General features: G+C 41.1%; 1 long non-coding RNA gene across 1 annotated transcript in view; it reads left to right on the top strand.

Moving 5' to 3' along the window:
- The window catches only part of LOC138127505 (uncharacterized), a 29,563-nt gene extending 14,015 nt beyond the window's left edge, over positions 1-15,548 (top strand). Inside the window, exon 2 of the long non-coding RNA XR_011158251.1 lies at positions 14,920-15,548. This is a non-coding gene — a long non-coding RNA (uncharacterized lncRNA). The remainder of the gene's footprint in view (positions 1-14,919) is intronic.
- The last annotated feature ends 4,272 nt before the right edge of the window (positions 15,549-19,820 follow it).

The following is a 19,820-nucleotide window of genomic DNA, read 5'->3' as shown; positions in this document are numbered from 1 at the left end:
TTTCGCGTCGATACTTGTCCCAGTCGGCGTTTTTATATTTGAAAATTTGGATGAATTTCGGGGAGGGGGGGGGGGGGAGAGGTGGGAAGAGTTTCGCGACAAGGGGTTCGTGGTCGGATGTGACTACGAAAGATTCTGAGTCTACGTGCGCGGTAAGACTTTCGGTAATTACGATATGATCGACTATCGATTGCGCGTCCACGTTGCTGTGACTAACAAAAGTTGCCGAGCGGTTCTCGAGACGGTAAATTGGGAGATCGCTAATAAATTCGGAAAATTTACGGCCGTACGCGTTGGTGCTTCTATCGCCAAAGTCGGTGTGTCTCGCGTTGAAATCACCTAGTATTATACAATGACGGAGGCTGGAGGCGTATTGGAAAAGTTCCGGTGAAATTGGTTCTGAGGGGGGGGTTGTAGTATGAAATTATTGTTATCGTTTTACTGTTGAATTGCGCGTCCGCGGCGACCGCTTCTAGGTCCGAGAGGTCGTGTTTTATGCTATTTATGTTAGAATCTATGAGAAGGGCTACTCCGCGGTAAAAGTTATTAAATCTAGATGGTCTGCTGTAAGAGCTGAAGTTGGGTACGTGAATCGGATTTTGCGTGTGTGTCTCGGTAATTGAAAGTATTTTAATTTGGTCCGACGCGATAAAGGCCTTGAGGGCGTTAAATTTGGTTTTGATGCCATCAACGTTCACGGTGGCTATGTTTAGGGAGTTGCGAGGGGGGTGGGGAGTGGGATTGGGGCCGCCCCCGGGGGCGGCGAATGTACTGGGAGATGTACTATGCATAAACGGGGGCGGTTGGAGCGGACAAGCTTGGGGGCGTCAGCTACTACTCGAAGGTGAAGTAGATGCGCTGACCGGTGTGGCTGATTCGCGTTTTCGTCCCAAGTATCTGTCGCGACGCGAGTTCGATTAATTCGTGGATTTTGGAACGCTGAAGGGGAAAGAGATCATAGAGGATCTTAGTCACGAAGACGACGGTCTGTTTTGTATTGATTTTAAATTCCGCGGATTCGTCCATGAGGACTTCGGGGTCGGCGAACTCGGTGGGGGGGTTTATAAATTATAATGTATGTGTGGGCGATTGGTGTCTGTTCGGTTATGGGCGTGTCTTTAATTTTGGGGCACTTACGTGACCAAGCAGCGCGGGCGCCTCGACAGTGGAGGCACTTCGGGGTCTCGGCCTCGCAGTTATTGGGGGCGTGGGTTTCGGGGCATTTGGGGCACGCGGGTTTATTGTTGCAGGCGGTCGCGTGGGGGCCTGCCATTGCAGGGGGGTGGGTCCGGGGGCTTCGATGGCTCGCACTGATGGTGCTTGCCGAATAGCATTAATCCGTTTTTCAGTAGGAAATTTACTGTCGCGGTGTCTTCCGTGATAACGCGGATTAGGGCGGTAAATTTGTTGCTCTGGCGCGATTTTATTCTCCAGAGCCGTTGGATCGGGAGCTCCAGAGACGCGAGAACCTGGTTAATGTCGTTTTCGTCGATGTCGTGATCGAGACGTGTTTGATGACGACCGAAAACTGGGGCTTTTTTCGCGGGTTGTCGATGTTGGGATCGTTTGGCGCGGTTTTTTTATTTATGGGGGCACACGTGATTGCTTTGGAACCGGCGGCGATGTTCAAGTTATGGAGGAAGTTGTCCGGCAGCGGTAGAGAAGTAATTAATAGCGCGGTCTTGTTCCAGTTGACGACAAGTCGGTAGATATTTTTTATTAGTAGGTGGGTTGTCAAAAGAGTGTGAAATTTCTTTTGGCTCGCGAAGTTTTCCGGAATGTTCTTTATGGTAAATTTGTACAGCGTGGGCTTTGGAGACTCGGCCCTCGCGATAGTTGGTGTGGGAGTGCGTACATAATTGTTTGACTCACCCCTTGATTTGTTGGTCGGTGACGACGAGTGTTGGGTTTGGTCGGACTTCCTCGAGTTATCGGAGCAGCCCGTGTCGCAGCGTTCCTTTGTGGAAGTGGAGCGGCGTCTCGGTGAGGACGGGGATGTGGTTTCTGGAATCTCTGGTATCGGCGATGGGGGGTCCTGGGGGGTGATCTTGAAAGAGCGAAGCCGTCTCTGGCCCTTCGGCGGAGCGCGAAATTGGGCCATGAGCAGGAACGATCTAAAAAGAAAAACAAAATTAATCAATTAATCATTAGTACAGAAAGTAGGCCTATATTTATATTCGCCCGGCTGAGGGCCGAGGCGCCAAGGACGGCTCCTGATTGGTCCGGCGATGGTCTGCCACGGCCTTTTTGGGATGTAGGCTCGTCGGCGATGCGTGGGAGGTACGCAACACCATAGCGAGCGGCATTTATTGTGAAGGGCCGGCGGTTTCTCGGCTGGAACCCCGAGCGAACCCGGCCCCACGGCCGTTTCCCGATGCGTCCCGCAGCCGTTGCAGCTCCGGGCAGTCTCTGTGGAAGTGGCGCTATTGGCAACGCGGGGGTTGTTGCGGTGTCGTGTTTTTGGTTGTCGTGGGTCCTTTTTCGTTAGCCAGGACCTCTTCGATCCTCTTGGCCCCCATGACGAGCTCATCCATCGTCCGGGGGTTCGCGAACGCCGAATACTTAATTAACTCGTTGTTCAGCAGAGGTCGGCACATGTTGGTAAGTTCTTCCGATGTGTCGGGCAGAATTCGTTTCGCGAGTAGCCTTTTCTTTTTCAGGAAGCTCTCGGCTAGCTCGCCGACAGCTTGCTTCGTTCCGAAAAATTGTGCGAGGAGCTTGCTTTTGGTTCCGGGGCTGTCGTATTTGCTGATTAGGTCCCTTTCCAGCTCATCGAAGGTTGGCGAAAATGGTGCGGTCTCGTTCCACCATTCCGCCGCCGCACCCCGGAATTGTGCTGTGATTCTGTCCCGCCAGAATGCGGGGTTAGTGGTGGCTAGCTTTTCCTTGCACTCGTTTAAAAAGGTGTTTGGGTCCTCGTGATCGAGGCCCCAAAATTGCGGCAGAGGCAGTACCTCCGCTGGTTTGTTGAGGTATATTTGTTGCAAGGTGTTCCATGCTGCCGCGAGGTCTCTTTGCTGGGGAGTTTCGGTGGGTGCTGGCCCTTGCTGCTCGTCCTGTTGTTCCTTGTCAAGACCATGATGTTAGTTGCCAGCTCAGTGTGTCTCGGGGTGGTGGTGTTTTCCTTCCAGAAAACTAAATGTGCCCCACGTTGGCCGCGCCAAATTGTCACCAGACAAGTCTTTTTTGTTGGATTGTAACTACCTTAATTGACTTAATTTAACCTAACCTAAACAAAATCGGGGCTTGAAAACCTAGCGCTGCATCAAGCGCAATCGAAACGAATACACGGAGAACACAGAAAAGCACATCTCATGAATAGCATGAATGCATGCTAAAAATATATTTGACACTGTAGCCTGTGACATGAAAAACTTTTGAGCTACATCCAAATGGGGTGCATTCAACCTCGGCTTCATTAAAGTTAACAGTAGCTGGTCAATTTTTTCTAATTTCTGCACTGCCCAGCCTAAGTAGTTTAATTCTACATCTTAAATAAAATCATACAGAGCGTCGAATACAGAATGAATTGGTAAACCACTATATAGCAGCATTAATTTGTCACTGCCTTGTACATTTTCCTTGTTAGAAAAAGAAAAAAACATTTTGTGTTTATTGAAACATTTATTTATATTAAAAAAATATTTCACAAATAAAAATTAACGCGGGTGGTGTGGGAGCGTTTCAAAAAAACCTTACGTTTTCCGCACGGGTATAATAAAATTACATTCTATGATAAACTAAAAATATTACTTTGTCCAAAACACTATACATATTTGGATAAACTAAGAACCATTCAACATATTGCAAAGAAAAAAAAAGAAAAATCCGTAAAAGGCCAGATAAAACTCCTTTTTTTCTCAGTCACTAGGCCCTCGTAGCAGTCTTCGCAATTAACTGACATGTGTTTTAAATATAAAAATTTGTTGCACGTTTTGCAGTTGTACCTAGTTTTACGATTTTTTTTTTTTTTGAGTCGCAAAGGCTGGCAGCGGCCGTGAGTTTCATTTCTTGGCTGTACAGGCTCTTCAATGTTGCAAATTTCTTTTATCCTTGCTCGAAGCGTTCGCTTCCTCAAGTGGCCATCAATCAAACTGCCAATTGTTCTAAAGATTCTTTTCGTACTGTGTTCTTGTGAAAATGTCTTTCTCCAACGAGGTGGTTCGAAATTATTTGGAAGCCTTGATTTAGCTAACGCAGAAAAAGGTATATTATCATCGTCACTATCAGTATCTGACTCTGACACAACTACATCTACAGGAATTCCATCAACTTTCGTTCCACCATCCGCCACATCAGACTCTTTTCCGTTACTGACCCAGAATCGGAAGGAAGAATAATGTAATATTTGTATATTTAATTTGCTTCTGTCAGTTTTGAGTAATTTTGTTTCGCTCACGGTTAATACATCAACATTAGGGGTTTTAAGGAACGTTTCGAGCTCATCCTTTTCCCTAGAATGCCGCTAGTATTCCAGGTAATTATTATTGACACTTTTAGAAGAACTGGACCTCTCGAGGATGAAGGGAGGTTGGCCTCCGGAGGCAAATGATCGAACATTCAGTGGTGAGTTGCTAATTGTTTCAGGTGTTCTCTGGTGACTTCGAAAATTGATGTCTCATTTTGTTGGTATCAAAATACCAAATCCAGAAAAGTGACTAATCTCTCGAAAACCACACAACATTGATCGGCACACTTCATTATTTTCCTTTTTCTGTATACATTTTTAGAGAATAAAAAAAATACTTTGACTGTTACAATTTAAACTTATTTAACTAAGGGGGTAGTTGAGGGTGGGTCTGCAGCCGGCTTCGGTTTGGACTACCACATTCGCGCTGTGATTGAAGGAAAACCAAGAAAAACCTTAGACGGAGTCGGGTCGGGGGAGGAGTGGTAACTAACTCTAAAATGATCAGAATCAAACGCGGATACGTCTTCTTCAAAATCGATGGGGCAAACATTATAAATTGCCCGATCCGTATCAGAGGGTGTCTCGCCCTCTGGTGAACCTGTACCCCCTGTTTTTCTCTGTTTTTTTTTTATATTGGGTAATATTGGTTTCGAAGATAACCTGCCTTCTTCATTTTCTCCGGCAACTCTTCCCACAACCTCCTTTTTTTTTAATATTTGGTTCCGCGGTTTTGCTCTCCAATATAAAGGCGGCCTTACACCAAGGCAACAATTCGCAACATGTTGCCGGCAACATTTTTTAGTAATGGAATTGAGCATTATGTTCGGGATGTTTTATGTTACGCAGTTTCTGTTTTATCCTCGTATGAGGACGGTGTAGTAATATTAGCACTGTTAAAAGAAACTGATGAATTTACATCTTTGATATTAAGCAGTATAATATAATCTTTTTCTTCTTCTGTTACTCATCTTGTTCTTGTCTTGTCTTGTTCTCTCATCCAATGCGGATTTTGTATAGCCCAATAGTGTAAATTGTGTTTATTTACCGCACCATTATTTTTCACACAACATTTGTCGGTAAACACAACTCTTTCAAAAAAAATGTTCATCATTCCGGATTTTTTCCTCTGCCAACTCGCAAAAAGCCACTCGATTTGCAAAATCTTAACCATGCAACTCTTGGTGAAGTTCCAGATGGTACGGGTACCTTACGATAGAAAAAATGCTTTCTCACTTTCTTACCTTTTCATTCTTTTCGGAGGCTTTTTAATTACACTTACACATATACCACATATAACCATGACATTATGTTATATTTTTTTAACATGAAAGCTTGTGTAATCGTTTCCAGATTTCCACTGTCCGCCAGGTGCGCTGCTCGACAAATAAATTCATCGGTACATGTGTTGAGATTTTTATTATTGTTCAAAATATTTTTCACGGGATAATTCAAACGACATGCATCGACAAGATTACATCCAGACAATAATTTTATAACATGTAGTTTATGAGAAATATTACGTTCCGAATTATGAGCAATTAGAAGTTGATCCAGTTTGATTAAATTCAACTTCTCATAATGTTTCTTTCTGTATATTTGAAAGAGATTATTTTTCACGTGATTGACGGTGTTCTTCCGTGATTTCGCCGAATTTCTGGCGTGTTAATATTTCCACGTCCTTTAACTTAAATGAAACGTTGTGAGACGCCACCCAGTTCTTAACTATGACCCAAATACTTTCAATTGGGTTGAACTCCGGACTATACTAGGGTGACAACCTCAAAATTTCATGTCCATGCTCTTTCAGAATTTTATCTATTCTGTAATCTGGAGATTTATTTCTATGCACTTTGATTATACTCGTATCATTCAGTTCTGGTTTTGTCATTGTGGAATTATAAGGAATATTTTTCTGACTCAACCATTCCATCATTTGAGCTTTTCTTGTGTTGCTGCAAGGGTCTTTTTTGTCCACAACGCTGTGGTAGGATGCGTTGTCCAATACCAAAACAGAATGAGAAGGCAAGTTTGGAATCAATTGGGTACGAAGCCAATTTTCAAAATTCGTGCTGTTCATTTCATCATGATAGTACCCGGATTTTGTTCCTAAATGTGGCACAGTTTACAATGATTAATTTTTTTTTATACAATTACATACCCAACTTAAACATTGTTGATGAAACCAGCTTCACCTCCAGCATGTACTATGAGCAGCCTCTGTCCTTTATTAATTCGGCTTTTTTGTCATCAATCCAATCACTGGATCGAATATAGGAGCTGTGGATGTAAGTTTCATCGGTGTTAACAATACATCTGCTTTCCTTTCGAAATTTGGTTATCTTTCTCCAATGAGTGTTTGGAATGTTGCTGGCGCGTTTCTCAGGCCGAACGGAAGTCGGGTGAAACGATAAATTCCAAAGGGTGTGATGAACGCTGTTTTGTCCTGGTCCGCTTCGGCTACCCGAATTTGATAGTATAATAGGAACACTTCCATTGTACCCAATAAAATTTTATGAGTCATTATGGTATCAATGGTGTATAGAATCGGGGGGTTTTTAACTTTTAAGCGCAATAAAATTTTAGTGGACCCAATGAAAGTGTCCCTACAGTAACCGGCTTTCAGGTCAACTGTCGATGTGAATACGGTGTCTCCAGTAGAGTGGAGTAAATCTTCGAGTCGGGGTAACGGATAATTGTCTGGTTGTCGGCCCAATGGTGTTGTTTTCTTGAAAATTGTGGTTTTTCGGGCCCCACGTTGGGCTGCCAGATGTACCAGTGGGATTTCGGGGGCTGCTTTCGTTCGTTGTGTGAGTTGAGTGTCGATGGACACACTGGCGATCGAGGGCGTGGCTTCGGAATGTTTTTTCTTTTTTCCCACACTTTTTCTTTGGGGAGAGGCGCTGGGGCGTATTTTTCATTCTTGTTGTTACGGTTTCTGCATTCTTGGGCCGCTTCCAGCTTTTTCTGATACTCCGGGCATATGATGTTGTTGGCGGTGTGGTCGCCGTCACAGTTGGCACATGTTGGTTTGTCTTTTTTTCCTAGTTGGCAGTCTCGGGTCAAATGATTCCCAGTGCAACGAGGTACGCCGACCGATTGGTCCCTCTCATGTTGTATATTTCGAGCACGTTGATGTTTTCTTCTATCAGGGCCTCCGCAATTTCTTTTGGTGTCGGTTTTTGGTCTAACCCCCTCAACACGAAGGCATGCGTTTTTTCTGTTTTGTGTGTGTAGGTGTGGAAGTCCACTCCGTCGTTTTTGAGTACTTCCTGCACCTTGGTCCAGTCCTTCTTGCTTCTGCTATAGATGTTGGTATTGTACTTGGTGAACTTAATGCTATAGTGTCCGTCGAAAGCATTTTGCAGCGTCGCTGTCAGAGTTCGTTGTGGTCCTTGAAATGACCGTGTACGATTATCGGTGGAGGTAGTTTTTCTTTTTCCTGGGTTGGCGCTGTGTCTATTTCTTCGTTTTCCCTTGCGTGTTTACGCGGTTCATAACTGTTTTTGGTTTATTTATTCGTATTCATGTTTAGCATAAACCCATTCCGCAAAAGGATCCTCTCAAATTCTACCATCATGCACGTATCTTAAGGTAAGGCTCAGCTGGGACAGCTCGAATAGTATCGTGATGCTCGCACGTTAGTCAGAATTTTCTCAGAAATCTTTTTCCCGCAGCATGAAATGAGCGCATTTTGTGTCGTCTTGCTTTCCTATGTAGCATTAGAGTGAGCTGACTGTAAGTGTTTCTCTACTTTTTTATCGCCAGCAGATACTCGAAACTTTAAAAGCTTTCTGAAATTTCCTTCGTTTACAGATACGTCGGATTCATATTCATGTTATGGAATATCGGTCCATTATCTCCGTGTCCACGGAATGCTAAATTTTACCGCCCAAGGATAATAATAGTTTCAACTATAGTCCACAGTCGTTCCCGGTTTCCTTCCACCTCTTTGAGACGCTGTTGATGTATACGGTGGATACGGTTGATAGCTTACTAAGAAATGCAGTTCCCTCTTCTACATCTTCTTCTACTCCCGTCCTTTGCCCTCTGGGCCACGTGTAGTCTTGTATTCGGGGCAGTCCCGCTCCAAATAGCATGGATGAGGTCACGGGGAGCACATGTCATTCGATACGCCGAAATCTTACGACAGTAGGTACGTTATATCGGATAACCAATTTTGGATTACGGAAAAAACGGTTTCTGTATGAGTGAAAATGAAATGAAAAGTATCTAACAAAAACACGAAATCAAAGTCGGTCAACAATTTTTTTAAACCGATTGTTACAATCAAACACTCAATTTGTCAGGATTCTCAAAAAACAAAACTCAGACCTCTTAATAATTCACTATATTAAGGACTCTTGGAAATCAGTACAAATTACCAGATCTTAGGTCAAAATAAGAGTGTCTAAAAACTAACTAAAATCGCATTTATACATCCCCTTTCTTACGAGTACATCTGGCATCGATCTATCACCTTACTCACTCAACGCCCACACCAAATGCACAAACCACATGCACACGCAAAAGACCACAACGATCATATCAGTCCCAGCAAATTTACACAATAACCATAAAACAACATATATCAATTATTTCTAACACCCATGGGCAACGCAGAGGGCTGTCTTAGATCTGTCGCCAAGTGTGACTAATGGACTTTTGCCTTCGTTTCGCATAAGTGGTAATCAGCGAAAACTACCACGGTCCTAACAAAACAAAAAGGAACTTATGTAAAAATAATAAAAGCAAAGCGTTGCTAATTAATGCATTTTTCAACATCTGTAACACGATAGATTCCCATATCGAAATGACATTTCGACCCATTGGTCTAAATTTTCAATTATGTGATCAAAAACTTCAATTGAATTTGTTTTTTTTTATCGAATAATGTATTGACAACGCGAGATTTAAAGTTCCATCTGGTCTCGGAGTTATTTGGTAAGTAATCTTTTTTTACAAATTGAATCCAAGAGTTGGTACGTTTAGTAGATTTTGTAAAAAATGCAGAAAATTAAACTACGCAAACTCAGTCTAGCAGAGCTAAGATGTTCGAGTTCCCTCCTCAACAGCGCAGCCAGCTCGTCCTTTTTGCTGTCGGTCCATCTCCATCCACGCGCTGGACGTCCGACTTCCGGTAAACTGTGGGAAGCCCTGATCGTGAATTCGATGGGCAGGTGGTCGCTGGTAGTCATCCCGGCTTCCATCACGTGCCATCCCTGTATGCGCCTGGCGATGTCGGGCGAACAAAATGTAACGTCTAGGACCGACCTGCTTCCTCCCCTCTCGAACGTGGGCTCTCCTCGGTTCATGGCTACCAGGTTCATCGCTGCGGCCCAGTTCGCCAGCATGCCCCCCTTGGCGTCTTCTACCGCAGAACCCCACATGAAAGCCTTGGCGTTGAAATCCCCGGCTACCATCACCGGTCCTCCTTGCGTCCGCACGCAGCTTGCAAGATCGTCCAGGTGCCTCTCGTACTCCCCTGTGGTGATGTTGGGGGAGATGTAACAGCTGAAAACGGTGCAGGATGTCACTTGGGCCCAAACAAAGCCTCTGCCCTTCCCCCATTTCCTCATTGGAGTACCCCTCAGCATGATGGCAGCGTCCTCCGAGTCATCCACTAGCTAGCTTGCTTGCCTGATGTTGGGCTCGCTCATTAGTAGTACCGAGGTGCCTCGCTCTCTCGCCAGTTGGTCGGCGAGCCTGTGGACGGCTCGGCTCCTAATTGCAGAAACCTCATGCTGAAGCTTTACGAGGTTTCTCCAAACTCCATCTACGAGTACTTACCGAAGACGCCCTAAATTGGCTACAACAAATTAAAAACATAATTTACCATAATTATTTTGTGAATTTCGAATTTTAATTGTATTTTTCTTCATACGAATATACACTGACCGGCACAAAAAACGACTCACTTTGATTTTTATTAATATAATGAAGTAATTCATTGTCTTAGAAAATTTTTTTTATATCATGTTGTATTGATAAGTGTTATTTATGTTATTCTTTGTCAAAGAATATCCGACAAACAAAACATGAAACACAGCAAATACAATTTTAATGAAAAAAAAATAAAAGTAATTTTCCAGAAAAAAATTTATGTTATGAAAAATTGTCAAAATTTGAACAGCATTTTAAATTAGTATCTCGTATTGTCACATTAAATCTTTTAACACGTAAATCAACCGACAAAAACACACCGTGGAAAAACGCAAATTTTCTAATTATTTATTTAAACAAAACAATTCGGTTGCCATGGTGACCATAGCACTCCCGATCATTGAAAATATCCCAATTTAACTATAATAAAGAAAAATAACCACAAATATAATTTCAAGATCATTTATTAAAGAAATCATAATGAGTCGTTTTTTGTGCCGGTGAGTGTATATATACGAGGTCTCCTGCTCTCCCTCGTTGCCTCAATCGCCTTCCTGTATTCGGGACAAGTTGCCCGGTCTCCTCGGTGCCCATCGACCTTACAGACGTAACACCAAGGATCGTTTTCACAATTTCTTGCCAGATGGCCCTCCTTTCCGCAGCGGAAACAGGTTCCGGCGGCGAGTTTTCGCTCTGCTGCGCACCTGCTTGCGATGTGTCCAAACTGCAAGCACTGAAAACACTTCACCGGTCCCACGATTTCCTGCACGCGACATTGGTTCCATCCAATGCGGATCTTTCCTCTTTCTAAGAGTTTGTCTGCATCCGTGTCCGAGAGGTGCAGGGTCGCCATGCCCGCCATCCCCCCTTGTGGCTTCTTCAGGCCGCTGACCTGAATTGCCTCTGTGCTGCGATCCGGACTCCCAACCGCCGCATTAACTGCCTCCTTTATCTCATGCTCGGTGATCGTTTGATCTAGGTCTCGCACTGTCAGCTTCCTGTTTGACACAACTTCCGCGTTGACAGTGTTCCCCATCGCCTCCAAAATGGCTTTCTTCAGCTTTGGAGCAGCCGTGCCCCTTGCGGGTGCCAGTTTTATTGCAATTTTCCCATTTCGATCTCCGACCAATGATTTCACCTGGACGTCCACCTTGGCGATGTCCACCCTAGACTTCATCTATCTGATGACCTCGCCGCGGCCGTGGGTATCGCCACTGTTCACCCTCTTTCGTGGTTCCTGCCGTAGAGGGAGCCTCTTTTCCACCCAGTCTTGAGGCGTACGACGGCACGCACAATTCAATTTGCAAGCCGCTATGCGCGGTCAGACACTCCAACATCTTTTGTTGGAGACACTCGTTTGTGCCTTCCAAGCGGCTGTCGTCTTCCAAGGCGTTCCGCTTCTCTGACCAGTGCCCGTAGATGCCTGTAGGCCTTTTCATTGGCAGTTTCCCCCTCCTTGTTTTGAAGGACTTGTCGGAAGATGTACCGTTCTTTTATCAGGTTTCCTCGCGCCTTCCTCGGCACCGCTGTGCTCGGAATTATGTGTGGGACCCGGTGGGTCCCCCAGTCGTTCTCCTCTTGTTCAAGTTCCCGAAGTTCAGGAAACCTGTCAGCAAACAGGCGGGCGATGCCTCTCCATTTTCCGATCATCTTCTGGTACGGTCAGAGCAAAATCGGACTGCTTTGCTGACTGCAGCGGATTTCCGATTACCCCCTTTACCCTACAGAAGAGAACTTCAGGCCACTCCTTCTTAGCCAGCTCCTCAAATTTCTGAAAGGAGTTGACTCTTGGATTTCCTCAGGCTGCACCTCTTTTTCGATGCACTCCCGACATCTCTGGCACAATCCCGCGTCGACCCCTTCGTCAGCCCTTCTAGTGAAGTCGTCTGTCTTGATGTTACTCACTAATCTTAGGATTGTCGCCACCTTTTCAGCGAGTTCCACATTTGTGGGATATTCAATTCCCGTGATCTTCTGGAGGTCTCTTACCTCCTCGTTCAGCTCGTTGAGTAAACCCTTCAGCTTGAACTTCGAGGATTGTTTAGGAATTTTGGGGATTGCTTTTCCTTCGTCTTCCTCTCGCTCTCTTTTCCCGGACTGGCCAGCTCCTGTTTCCCATGTGAGATCAAACACCACAGTTCAGTCCTATGGGTGTTCTCGGGGCTGATGCAAGCGGGGTCTGGTCCTGCTCAATCTGCAGCTTTAGCGGCTTTCTTGACTCCGGCTTTCTTGGCTCTTTTGCCTTAGCGCCTGCCTCTCCATGTATGATTTCCAGCATGAACTTTTCGCTCTGGCTTGCTGCTTGGGAAGCTCCCTTTGTCTCCTTCTTTGTTGACGACAGTACGCGTTTTTTTGCCGGGGGAGCGCCAATGCTTGGTCTCCCTTGTTGCTTCTTTTCACTCTTTTCCTTTTCTTTATTTGAACTTTGATTATTCATGTTTATCCCACGAGTAGGGTCGAAACAAAAGTCACCCCCCGGGTGACGCCCATTCCGAGGGGGTGCGGGGTGCGCCAGGTGCCCCGAAGGTTTTTGCGTCTTCGCTGTCGGTTGTTTTATGGAGGTTGCCTCCTCGCGGACCGGCCGTTTAAGGCAAGCCCCCCGGCCGCGAGTCCTCACACGACGTAAATCGCGTTGAATTTTTGCAAACAAACTTCCGGATAATAGAGCAGAGAGTTATTGCTTATTCAAATAGCATCGGAGCATTATTCGCTCGCATTTGATACGTGATACGCGAAAGGATAATTATTTGTTTTAAGTCAGTTGTTTTCCTCAACTGTTTCGAAATATTAATCATGCATTTCGATCTCAGCCCACACACATCCGTTTTTCATTTGTGTAGGTGAACTTTTTTCGTCCAGTTTTTTTTTTTTAAACAAATAGGTAATAACAGTAAAATAGTGTCTGACTTTTGTGGCTTCTACTTCTGTCGCAATTTGCCTCGAGTCCCCTCTTCTTCAAAGTATCGGACCTACTGTAATAAAAAAAAAAAGAAATTGGAGATTAATAAACAAAGGCGGGTGAAAATTAAATTACCCTTTATTTCCAGTCCACAAGCGGTCCGCGCCGACCCAACCTCAATGTCGCACCCGTCAATGGACGAAACCTAGTCCTGATAAAAAAAAAATAAATAAATCTCCCTATCGACAATATTGACCAACGAAATTTATTATTTATCGCTGACCAAAAAGAAAATATGTATATTTATTTGCAACAGCAGATCGCCTAAATTATTTCTTCTTGGGCGCCGTTGCTAAACAAACGCTCTACTGGGGTAGAAGATGGTATGGTGGTATTATATTTTAAAAATACCATCTTTACGTTGGCATATCCATTCTGGAAAATTGTAAAATCTTTTCTTCTATCTTCAAAAAATTCCAAACTGTCAGTTGATTAAATTCTGTGCTGACAAAACAGGAGTTGATTTTGCAAAAAAATCATTATAAAAATCGTTTTCAGGCTCGGATGTATTTACACTACTTGGTGTATTTCTCGCAGAAGAGTCTGATATAATTTTCATTGCCACACATTCGAACAAAAATAATTTTTTTGCGACTTCATGGTAAATATCTGGTACCCAAAACATCTTAAATTTGGGATACGATTTTGCAGACAGAATAAACCATTTACTCCTTTCATCGCCTAAATTAAAAATGTAACTGAAACGTTTCACAAGCCCTTGAACTAAGGCCATCCTTAATAGACCACAATATGCCAAATGAGACATTAATAATAATTTTTTTCTTAACATGGTAATGGTGGGTGCGACACATCCCAAATAACAAACATTTTCTCTCTCAAATTTAAGAACATAATGCATAGGTACTACAACAGAATCCAAAAACGTTTAAATTTATACCTGCAAATTGTCTAAGGATAGTGCCAGGGGCTCCATAGCCTTGGAGAATTCTTCCGGGAAACTCCATTTTTGAATTTTTAGGTTGCTAATTTTTAATTTTTCACAAACTGCCCCCAAACTGTTTTTGAATGGTATTTTTTTTTTCAACGCATCGTACTTCGAGTTCCAACGTGTTACATTCGGGACGGGAAACGTGCAACCACAAGCTTCTTTTACCATGTCGGCTGCAACAATGCTCCTACTGGGAAGATTCCAAAAAGTTTGTACTTTTGCAAATGCACTTCTATATATTTTCTTATAAAGACAACTATTTTCAAAATTATTTAAAGCTTTGTCTGCGTCTTTGGTTGCTATTAAATTAAGGGTATGTACGCAACACGTAATATGAGGGGCTAAAATGATATCATCATCATCATCATTGCCTTCATTATCATTGCTATGACGTGATAAAACACCATTAATGTCCACAACCTCAACTTCTGGTAACACATCTTCCTCTTCTTCATCAATAAAAACATTAATTAATCGGTGTCGGTAGCGGGAAAAAACCTAATAAGCGACACGAAATGTAAGGACTAAACCATTCTCAGGGGAGACCTCAGCCTCAGAATGTTATGGTGTCCTGACATTCCTTGTAGCTTAAATAACTATTAATTTTCACCTTTTTCTTATAGGTTTTAATTGTATTTAAAAAAAAGTAGATAGCTATCTAAATATTAACATTTAAACCAAATACCTATGTCTTTCTGATGTTAGTATATTTGTTTATAGTAAACCAAACATGGCATCAACTTCACGGCAGCGGTCAGCATCGTCTAGCTCTGAGGATGCAAAATTAGTCCTTATGTTGCAGAAGAATAAAGAAGAAATATCAACCAAATTGGGAACAGGACGTGAGATTCTAGGGGTGGCTGACCCGCAGTAAAAAAGTTCTGTTTTTTGTAAGGCGTCTAACAAGGACTTGGTGTGTGGTAAGACCGAAATTGAAAAGCACGCGAAGGGAAAAAAATTGTATCGACTAAAAAAATCTTTATTTTATTTTAAGAAGTATTTAGAATTTTTGAACTATTTTTTACCACTATTCAATAATTTAACATTAGAAATGCGAAAGGGTGGAAACTGTCTTGAAAACCGTTTTAAGATGTTATATAATAAAGAACATATTTATTCCACAGAACTGCCCAACTAGCTTCCATTAATACAACTGAGAAGCCTTAGTCGCCTTGGTTCTCCTGTATAGAATAAATGAAAATGTAATAAATAATATGTAGGTATGGGCATTTTTTATTTACAAGCATGTTAATATAAAAAATTATTATAAAATTTGTTTCACAGTCAAGGACTGCTTATAATAATTAGGTATATTGTACACCTATCGTTTAATAAACTTTTACGACCAATTAGCAAAACTCTTCATTGTCTTCAGTTATTTCCATTACCACTTTATTCCATAAATAAATTATCTACAAATTAATTCGAGGAAAAAATGTAAATTTCAATGTTTCTCTAGAATTTCAAATTACTTAAAACATTTTTTCTGCGAATTGTGTAAAAAAATTATACGACAGAAATGTCACAAGTTGTAAAACATGAAAAGACGGAAGCACACAAGCAGAGGATGAGGGCTATTCAAAATCAACCAACCATTTCGCAGGTGACGGCACGGAAAAATTGTCGAGAAGAAGATGGTCCAAGAAAGTGAGATTTACCTTTTCGCGCGTCAGATCACTTACCAGAGCTTATTTACAAAAATGTATCCTGAATCAAAAATAACAGCACATCTTAATTGTGGCAGAACAAAATGTACCAACATAATTAAAAAAAATCAAATTATGAACGAGTAACGTATTACTGGCTGCGAAGCTGCAGTTAACGTTCGTGAGGGTCTGTATATACAGCTAGCTACTGACATTAAAATTAGTGTAGCAAAATCTGAAGAGGAAAATGGAAAAATTATTATCATAATATTTAAATTTCCGTCAAAGGAACAGTCAAAATTGCCAAAATAATTTTATACGATAAAAAATTTCTATTAAACAATTTAATTTAAAAAGGACAGAACTATGTACAGTCGATGGACAAATAAAACTGGGACAAAAATTAATTTTATTAGTTTACAATCCCTGAATCAGTAGATGGGCCTGTAGATGGGTTGGACCTGGAGCCAGAACTTCCTTTTCATCTGAACTCGACTGATTTTCCGGCAAATTGAGGAACCCAATGAAATTCCATTTTTCATTTTCGGTTGTGAACCACAGTGTTATTCTCAATCCTGGATCAAGGGCGATATTTATAATTCTCGGTTGGGTCTGATTCAGGTATTGGGCAGGTACTTGAAAGCTAATTAGTCCCATCAGGAATAATGGGAACGGTGTTACTGATAAAACGACATTCCCTGCTACGACGTGAACAGTCACAGGGTTAGCGTTGACAAAAAGAATACAATCGCCCACAAAAGACGGCATCGTTTGCAGACTACCGATTTGCAATTCAAATGACAATCATATAAGTCAAAATTTACAAATTTGCATCGTTTAATTACGGCTTTATCACAAATAGGTTAACTTTGGTATGACATATTATACAGACACTGACAAATACAGTTGTGCATTCGAACATAGGCAATTAACATTGTATTGAACGTTTTTGCTGATTCCTGCTCGCCAATTGAACTTACAGGTAAGGTAATGGTTTCAATAGGAAGATAAAATTATTGCGATTGAAATTATATTAATAATAAGATTAAAGGTGCTATTTTTATTTTAAAATACTAATTGAAAACTTGGCGATTTTTAAATATGACATACCATGATTTTCAAATTGGACGGCATTTGTCAAAAAAATTAGTAATTTGTTGGGTTAAGTCAGCGAATTTTGGTAAATTACTGTCAAAATTATTTACGGAAAAATGAATAGTTACTCCATACAGATTAAGACAAATTTCTCTTGAAGTAAGTTTATGTAAATCGCGGATACTGAATATCCTCAGGAAGTACAAAGATCATCCCTACAAGACACAGTGTTATCAACAGATTTTTGCTGTTGAAGAAGAAAGTAAGAATGGAACCTGTTATGAAATACAGGAGCGTGCTAATGATCGTCGCTTTCTGTCGACAATTTGCTTCACAGACGAATCTACTTTTACACTAAATAACGAACCAAATGTTCAAAACACGGGATATTGGGCTCAAGAAAACCCTCGGGTAAGTAAATATTCCTACTAAAACTCGGTATCCTCAAAAAAAAGGGAAATTTAAATTCAGCAAATTATTTAGATTTATTATTAATTAAGGTAGGAACTGCATTGTAATTTTTTCAAAGAATTTATAATAAAAACTGCTTAAACTGTCAATTATGTTCGACTTTGAGAGTGGACACCCGGTATATTGACAATTCAATGGTCTAATTTACATACTTAGATTAAATTTTAAGTGTCGCAGTTTTATTTGTCCACCGACCGTACCTATTCAGAAAAAATATAACCCTAAACTGAGAACAACCTAACCTAACATAAAAAGTGTCTATTTCGTTAGGGAATTTAGTTATCACCGAGGTACTGCCAACAAAATCACTAGATGGTCATAGCCAACTCGGTCCCAAAAAGATAATGAATGCCTTATACCTACGATCACAAATCAAAAACACTTAAAAGGGGTAGTTCTTTATTTGTTGATAAACTAATTTCTAGTATTAAATATATAAACCGCCACTGTTCGACGAATGACAGAAGATAATCAATAACTTAGCCGCTAATAGAAATATAAAAGCTCCACTGAACAGTGAAACGTTTGCTATTAACAACCTACCTACTCTACAAATATACTTATTAGTTTATTTTGAATAGAAGTACCTACTTAATTGAAAAGTTTACTCATCACCATTTTCATTGCAATAATGTCGCGAAACCAATCCGTAGAAAATTCCTGTAGGATTCTCCAAAAAGTTCTTCAGGCTCTCCAAATTCCACAACTTGGCCGCTCTTATTATATTCTAGTGCGGCCGATAAGTTTTGTGCGTCATCGTTTTTAAACGTTTTTCGTACCACCACTATGTAAAATCAAACTTTACAGAATTACTGCTATGAACATGAATGTAATAGCTATTAATACAACAACTAAACGGTTTAAAAATCGAGGTCGTAGTTTAAATCCGAGCGACCGTAGGAAGCGAGGATTTAATAGAGCGAGATTTTAAAACTATAAAGCACTTATCTTCAATATCTTGTCAGAAATTTTAATAACTTCAGAAATTATTCCAAAATGTAATAAATTATTCGAGGCGGGTCTCAATACACAAAATGCGAAGATTGGCATGGCTACCATGGTAACATCAACAAATTTTGAAAAAAATAATGTTCATCGTTGAAATGTCCCGAAACGTTTCAGACGAAATAAGAAAAAAGGGAAAGAAATTGCGGGGCAATTTGTTACCTATGAAGTCTAAAAGTGCATACGAAAAAGTGTATGTTTCGTTTCAGGGCCGGAAGACTAAAACAGACATCACAAAGGTAACCGAAGGCTTTGGCTTTTGTTGATATAAAAGTGTGGAGAACTTCATTGATATTTCATTCTCATCGTTTTCAACCAATCGTAAGGCTTAATTTTTTGGATTGTAGTGACAATTCGATAATCCTTTATGTCCCTTATTCAAATGTTTTTATTTTTAATTTTCAAGGCAACTCTGAATACTAGTGTCACATTTTTTACTTTTATGTCAAATGTCAACATGAATCGTCAACTTCCGACGAGCAACTTGCAACCATTTCAAAGGACTTTATTCATGAAATAATTTTACCAAATTACTTTCGTGCTTCTGAAATAATCTGTTGTACATACCTAATACTCAAGTTGATTAAAACGCAACACTCGTGTCATTTTTTGACAATTTCCCTCTGCTGCGCCTGCGCCTCGGGAAATAAACACGTCAAAAAATGACACTCGTAGTTGCTAATTAACTTTCGTATTACAAATTGATAATTTCGAAACGCTCAGTAATACAAGTGAAAAGTTCATTCACATTGCGATAAAAATCATTTGAAGTAAAAATTGCCAGTTTTCGGTGGTGGCATCGTACAAATACAGGGTGTTATTGAAATGCGTGACCAAATTTTAACCACGAGTTACTGGCTTCGTGTAGAACTTGGAAAAAATATTTAAAAAATTCTATGTCAACAAATACGTTGTCCCACAACCTCGTAGGTAAAATTTCCGCACATTTTAAAAATACACCCTGTCTATCATATTTTATAAAACGTACACCAATCAGGTTTCCTTGTTTTAAAGCATATTTCCTAGAAGTTACTTCGCATTGACCTACATTTTATAAAATTGATATACACGGTGTATTTTTAAAATGTATACCTAAAGTATACGAGGTTGTGGGACAGCGTAGAAGACTAAAAGCAATTTAAAAAAATTGTAACTCAAAAAATAAATGTCATTTTATTTTTTGACAGAATTTTTAAATATTTTTTCCAAGTTCTACACGAAGCCAGTAGCTCGTGGTTAAAATTTATTCACCTAGGTTAATAATGAAAATTATTAACCTTGGGAGAGAAATTCTACTTCTGAGGTCGGTTGGAGAGTCAATAATGAAGCCTTCTGAGACTAGTAGTGGAAAAATAAATAGTAGTGTACTCATACCATCACAATCAAAAACAATTAAAAGGGTAG

Source organism: Tenebrio molitor, chromosome 4 (assembly GCF_963966145.1).
Source record: "Tenebrio molitor chromosome 4, icTenMoli1.1, whole genome shotgun sequence".
Classification (NCBI taxonomy): domain Eukaryota; kingdom Metazoa; phylum Arthropoda; class Insecta; order Coleoptera; family Tenebrionidae; genus Tenebrio; species Tenebrio molitor.
Note: the sequence above shows the minus strand (reverse complement) of the source record. Positions and strands in the feature narration are given on the sequence as shown.